The sequence below is a fragment of the Miniopterus natalensis genome, chromosome 3 (genome assembly GCF_054644295.1).
Source record: "Miniopterus natalensis isolate mMinNat1 chromosome 3, mMinNat1.hap1, whole genome shotgun sequence".
Taxonomy (NCBI): Eukaryota; Metazoa; Chordata; class Mammalia; order Chiroptera; family Miniopteridae; genus Miniopterus; species Miniopterus natalensis.
Window position 1 is genome coordinate 102,648,808 of NC_142083.1, and position 6,479 is coordinate 102,655,286.

At 51.1% G+C, this 6,479-nt stretch overlaps 1 pseudogene; it reads right to left on the minus strand.

Annotated features, from left to right (window-relative positions):
- Positions 1 to 885: 885 nt before the first annotated feature.
- LOC148093608 (U6 spliceosomal RNA) lies at positions 886 to 985 on the minus strand (annotated as a pseudogene).
- Positions 986 to 6,479: the final 5,494 nt, after the last annotated feature.

Below are 6,479 nucleotides of genomic sequence, written 5' to 3' on the forward strand. Positions count from 1 at the left end.
GGATATACAATAGTGTCAGGTAACGGTTACCTCCTTACCTAACATCTGTGTCCAAACCTGCTCACAGAAGGAATGGCCACACATTGCCACTTTGCTTGGCCCAGTATGTGGTTTCCACCTGTCACCACTTAACCTTAAGAGGCTCAGAGATGCCTGCGGGCTCCAAGGAGCTGGTAATCCTGGGTTCTGCACATTAGTCACCAGAAACCAGTGCCACTGGTGCAGTCTGAGCATCACGAGGTCAAGGCTCGAAGCTCTAAAACCAGCAAGAATGGAGACTTGGGGAAAGTCTTTCTCATCTGGTCCCTAGCGTTTTACCCACACCACAGGCATTCAGGAGCAGATTCGATTCTCTTTATGAAGCCCTCTGGACCGGAGTCTCATCCTGCCTTATCTTGCAGCCCGACATCCCAGAGAATCGATTTTATTATTGTTGTTGGGCTTTAATTTTAGACAATACATTTTAAAAGAAAGAAGGGCCAGGAAATACTATAATTAGGAGAGCAACAGTCTGCTTTAATAGTGCTGCGAGGAGAGGAACCTTTGCCATCCTTTCCCCCTCACCTGGTTACTCTCCCCTTCTAAGACCCTGCATTCAGCGGGGAAGGGGATAAATCTGATTCTGGCTTGTGTGTGTTTAAACTTCTCACCTGGTGAGTGGATGGGTGGCTATTTACCAACCAGGCGAGGATGGTGAGTTCTCCAGGGTTGGTGTGTTTTTCTAGGATCCTTGGACACACTGCCTCCCATTACTTGTAACAGTTTAACTGCACCAGGCCTGTGCGAGGCTCCTGTAAACTGGAATAGAAGACGGGGGGGCCTGTCCCAAAGGAGACCACCCAAAAGTGCTAACTTTTGGGACCACCCGAAAGTGTTAATTTTTTTTAAAATATTGGACACTTCACAAATTTGGGTGTCATGCTTGCGCAGGGCCATGCTCATCTTCTGGGTATCGTTCAATTGTTGGCGTATGTGCTGCGAGCACAGCAAGCTTTAACTTTGTTTACTGTCTGCCCAGCACTGTGCTAAGTGCTCTACGTACAATTTCTCCGGCAATACTAATGATAAAACCACCTGATAGATGGTATCTCATTACAGATAAGGAAGTTGAGACTCATTGAGGTTAAGTGACTTGCCCAAGGACAGTCGGTATTACAGGCACAGTCAGGCTTTGTTCGCCCCCGTCTCCGAGCTTCTAGACAGACGGCGCACAGCCAGGCTGATCATCCCACAGCCTTCCTTTAACTGCCCCTCGGAAGACTAAGGTGAGGGCCCTGGGAGCACGGGCTGGGAAGTCCTCGGGCTTGGGAGGGCGGAGGGCTAGCGTTAGAGTTCACATTGACAATAACCTATGACTCACGGGGGGGGAGGGCGTAAGCAAAACCGAGCTTCTGAGCCCAATGAAGCGCTTTGCCCAAAGTCCCATTTAGATTGCTCGGGACTATTTCAGAGGGAAAGTGAAAGAAGAATCAGCCAGGTTCTCCTCCTAGAGACCCCCCCCCACTAACCCCCTCATCTCTGTCAAATCTTTCAAACACCTTCACAGTGAGAGCAACTCAAGCATCTTATTTAAACTGCAGCCTTCCCCTCAACGTCACTCGGATCAAGTTTACCTGCCCCCTTTCCTCAGGGAACAGCTTTCACCTCCGGCACGCTGCACTGTGTCACTTACCTGTCTCTTATGCTCGTTGCTTATAATCACCCGAGTCCTCTCCTTACATCAGATCAACCAGAGGAGAGAGCTGTGTCCGTGTGGTTCACTGATATCGCCCAAGATCCTGAAGAGTGCAGAGTAGACAGTAGGTGCTTGATAAATGCTTGTTAAATTAATGGGCGAGTGAATGAATGCTTGAAAAGCAACGGTGGGGGTGAGACTGGCCTGCATGGTTTGGAGGCCCACCCGCCCTGGCATTCTGGTCTCATGCCCAAGAAGAGCTTCCTTTGGGACTCGGGTATTGAAAGCCAGGTTCTCGCCTGCTCGGGCCTGACGTAGGTCTCCCTGCGGCTGTGCTTCAGAAGCTGGGCTAAGCCCACGTGCTCCGTAAACTCATCTCTGGCTGCTGCGCTCATTTCTATTCCAGTCCTGTGCTCTCCTGACAGGGGCCGTTAGAGGAGAGAATTTAGTGCGTTTTGCAAACATTCCCCACTTCCCAGCGGCAGGCAGGACAAACCCTGTGATTTCAGTTGGAAATATTTTTTAAAAAATTCATGGGAGTGTCTTTGTGTTTGAATTAACATAATTATAAGATTTACAGGCACCCAGTGTGCTTTTTATAAGGCCTCTATAACAGATGTGTCAAGTGTCTCGTTTGAAAGGACTTCATAATTCAGTTACGATTTCCTCTGGGTTAAATATGGGAGCCTGAGAGTTGGTGGGGTGGGGGTGGGGGGCAAGATTAATACATTTATTTCTTGACGTGCCGTCTGAATGCAGGATGGATGCCTCCTGCTTTTCCTTTTCTGTTATGTTGAGTCATCCCGTTGTCAGGGTGGGGAACACTCCCCTTCTACAAAGGTTGAAACCAACCTCCAGACTCTTTCTTGAGCACGTTTGGGTTCCCAACAGGCCCGGCTCTATCTGAACCTAGTATGGAAGGGACCGAGGGCACCAGCACTTATTCCTGTGCGCCCAGCAGTGATCAGGTCTGGAGCTCTGACCTGCCGCTGATGTCAGAGAGCAAATCTGTGTTGTTTGTTGTGTGCTCACTCCTTTTTCACGCAGGTCCCTCCAGCTTCCAAAGCCAGGAAAATCCGCAGTTCATTCTTGACTATTTCCCCCCAACCCACCGTCTTCCTTGGCTGTCCTTTAGCCACCAAGTTCTATCAACACACCTCCAAATGTTGTTTGAGCCATCACGTGTCCTGTCCTCACTACGCTTGCCTTGATGATGGCATTTGGCAAACATTCCCGCATCCGAGTGGCAGGCAGGACAAACCTGTGATCTGAGTTGGAAATGTTCCATCACACCATTCTTTTGCTGAGGTCCAAACTCTTGAATGAGGCCTGTAAATGGGACCAAGTCACCCTGGTTTGCCGGAGACTGTTCCAGTTTTAAAACTGAAAGGCCCACCTCCTAGGAGCCCTCCCCACCTCAGTCCTGGCCAAACTGGGGTTGCCAGTCGCCCTGCCCCTAAGTCTTTGTAACTCTCTGCTTCTTCTGTCCCCTCCGGCCCCACCGACCTCGGCGTAGTTCCTCGGCCTTGGCCCTGTGCTTTCCCACGTTCGTGCCTTGCACAGGCCGGTTTTCTCTTGGGGCTGCTTTTTCAGTCGGGATCTAGCACCCGGCCCAAGTTAATGCATGACCTGCTCTGACCTCTCCCAGTGCTCTGTACTTGTCCTTCCTGGACTCTCAGTTTGCAGTTATGTTTCATCTGAGTAATTACTTGTTTAAAGAAGCAGGTCCTCATTCAAAATTCAGCTCCTGGAAGGCAGAGGACAGGCCTCTGTACAGCCGCTGCTCCCAGCGCTTAGCCCGGGCCTGGCAGGTGCTGAGCTCTAGAAATACTTCTTCAGTACATTCCCCTGCCCTGTGCTTTCCTCTCCCCGTCATTAAACTTGCAACACCTTTGTCCACCCCACCCCCGTCTCTTGCCCTTTCTTTTGAAGGAAGGACTCTAGAAACTATTTGTTAATTCCACTGTTTCTATGACTTTTAAACCAATAATTTCTGATTTTATCAATATTAATTTTCTTCACCTAATTTTTGGGTATATTCTTTATTTTCCTTTTTGAGCCCCCAGGCCCATTTGCTGCCACTCTCTCCCTGCCACCTGATTAGCTGACGGAGTTGGCACTTTTCCTGAATTCACTGAGCTGTTCCAACATCATGGCTCGCACAGTTGTTGACTCTGTGCGACAGGACCCTCCTTCACGGATCTAACAGGTATTTAATGGATGCCTGCCCACCTTGCTACTGAACTGCGAACTCTTTAGGACCTGGCTCGGCTGTACCTCGTCTGTAATGCTTTCCTGCTCCCACCCCGTGAGTTCATCATTTCTTTGCCCCACAGCCGCACCCTGGGCAGCGTCCACACAGCACCCACGCTGCTCTGCTGCGCCTTCCCCACTGCACCGAGCTCCACACGGACAGTCACTCTGTGTCCACTTGGGGGAGGGTTAGATTCTCAGAAGAGGAGCATATACAAAATTAACATGGCTTTTCTGCAGCCTCAGCTCCCTCCTAAGTAAGGGGACCCTCTAAAAAGTAAGTCTAATAAGTCAATAGGGAAATGGGCAAGGAGACAAATAAGAAAAAAATATTGGGTCATGGACCGTGTATGTTTTCAACTTTATTAGATAATTCCAAGGGAATTTCATTTTTTGAGGCAAGAAGAAAAAAAGAGGTAGACAAATACAAACATAAATTTGATGTAGATTAGAGAGATTTTGATAAAACTCACACTGGATGAACCTGGTCCCCACAAAATATTAATTTCTCAGGGCTTGGTGGTAGGGATGGGATATGGAGCTTGATCAGAGTGGAATAGGTTTGAAATCCTTTAGAAATATGTTATGTAGTCAACCAGTGCAGGATCAAGGACATTAGAGCCATCAAAATTGTTAGGATCCAGTAGGTATAGAGCAAATAATGTGCTTTTACTTAGCGTGGCCTGGCATTCTAGACAACGAAGGGGGAAGTGGGGGCACAGCCGGGGATGGGGCAGGGGAGGCGAGGGCATCAGGGACGACGGCGAGAGCGGGCGAGGCGGCTGGCCACGGGCTGGGCCAGCGGGGCCAGAGGCGTGCGGGGGAAGCTCCTGGGCTACGCAGGCACAGGCTCCGGGGAACAGAGGCGGGAGGTGGAAGGAGAATTCAGTGACCGGGGCGGGGGGATTTTTGAATTCACGTTAGGTTTAGGGTAGGTCCCCATAGCAGCCAATACCGGGCGTTCACGTCATTGGATGGAAAGGTAGTAAAAGTTAGGAGACATTAAAAAACTAAAACTGGTTAAAGGCTTTATCCATCCCTTCACTGCCTACCAAATCCTGCACCGAGGGGATGTGGCAGGGATTATAACTCACAGGACTGCTGCCTCTGGCAGTGGGTGGGCTGCTCGCGGCCTCCCGGTGATGGAGCATTTCAGGGTGATCGTCCCAGCTTCTGCTGAGCCTTTGCTTGGGGACAGCGGGGGAGGGTCCCCTTTCTTTCCTGGTGCTATCTAAGGATGGGTTTCCTCGATCGTATTTGGATGACTGAGGATAAGATGCTGTACATCTAATAGGAATGTAAAAGGCAACGAACAGTGACTTTTGAACACAGGGAGCTTTCGCTGCAGGCCTGCAGGCACGGCTCCCCCCCTGGTTGCGCACCCCTGTCCTCTCGGGGAGGAAACCCAGATCCTGGTGTTGCTTTCTGTAAAACAAGAGCAGAGTCAGAGCAGCTAACCTCACAGGCTTCACGTGATAGAAACAGTCGCGCAGCTGGTGTAGGAGGGGGCACTGGCAGGGTCACCGAGGGAGCGGATTCCCCTGGGTCCCCATAGCGGGGTTCCCGCAGGGGGATTCTGTAAGGTGAAGATCCAGGGTGCCGCCAGGCCCAAGGGTAACCAAGCCCTTGGAAGGAGGCGGGGAGCCACAGCCAAGGGCCGTGCGGGTGGTGGCCCTGAGGATACTGATGTTAGAGGAGAGGTAAGAAGGAAAAGGCACTAGGTCAGAGTCTCAGGAACCGAGTGACGGTGCGATAAACAGATGGCGCAGAGGAAGGGCACGCTGCGTGTGCGGAGGGCCGGAGGCGCGGGGACTGAGGCTGTGGGGACAGAAGCTGGGGGGTCAGAGGGGGACGGCTGCCTGAGCAGACCCACAGCTGCTCCATCTTCCTCTGGCGAGATTCCCCGGTGCCTTCGCGGCCTGGGTTGTGCGTTTAGACAACCAGTTTCGAGGGCGGCCATCCCGGTGGCTGACGTGGGGGCAACAATCACTGTTGGGCATGCACGCTCCCCGCTCCTTCCTCCCCTCTGCCCTGGCCTGGGGGGACCCTCCGCAGACTGCAGGCCCCTCGTGCGCCAGTGCTCGGTGCGGGCTGCGGAGAGCCCCTCCCGCCCTCACCTGCCGCCTGAGCCCAGCGCCTGCCCAACCAAATTTCACATCTCAGCCTCACTTTCAAATCATCTAAATTTCAAGTATTGCATGTGTAAGTGACAAGAAGTCGTGTTTAAAAATATTTGCATATGAACTAATTTCTAAACCGTCCTGTGGGGCTCATACCGTTAGTCAGATTCTCTGTGAGTGCCTCGAACATGAATCCTTCATGTTTTATTAGTGTGTGTTATCACTGTGGCTCCCAAAGGCCTACATTTGGGAGGAGATACTTTATCATGGCTTTGAACTTTAAACTTTTTGGTAAATTAACCCTCGAATCTCCATCCTTAACCGCAGTAGTTTCCCTCCAGGGAGAGAACGGGTCTGGGATCGACTTGGCACTTAAAGATGAACACGGAGCAGCAACTCTATTGAATTTTAGATCGAATGGTTTTCCTAAA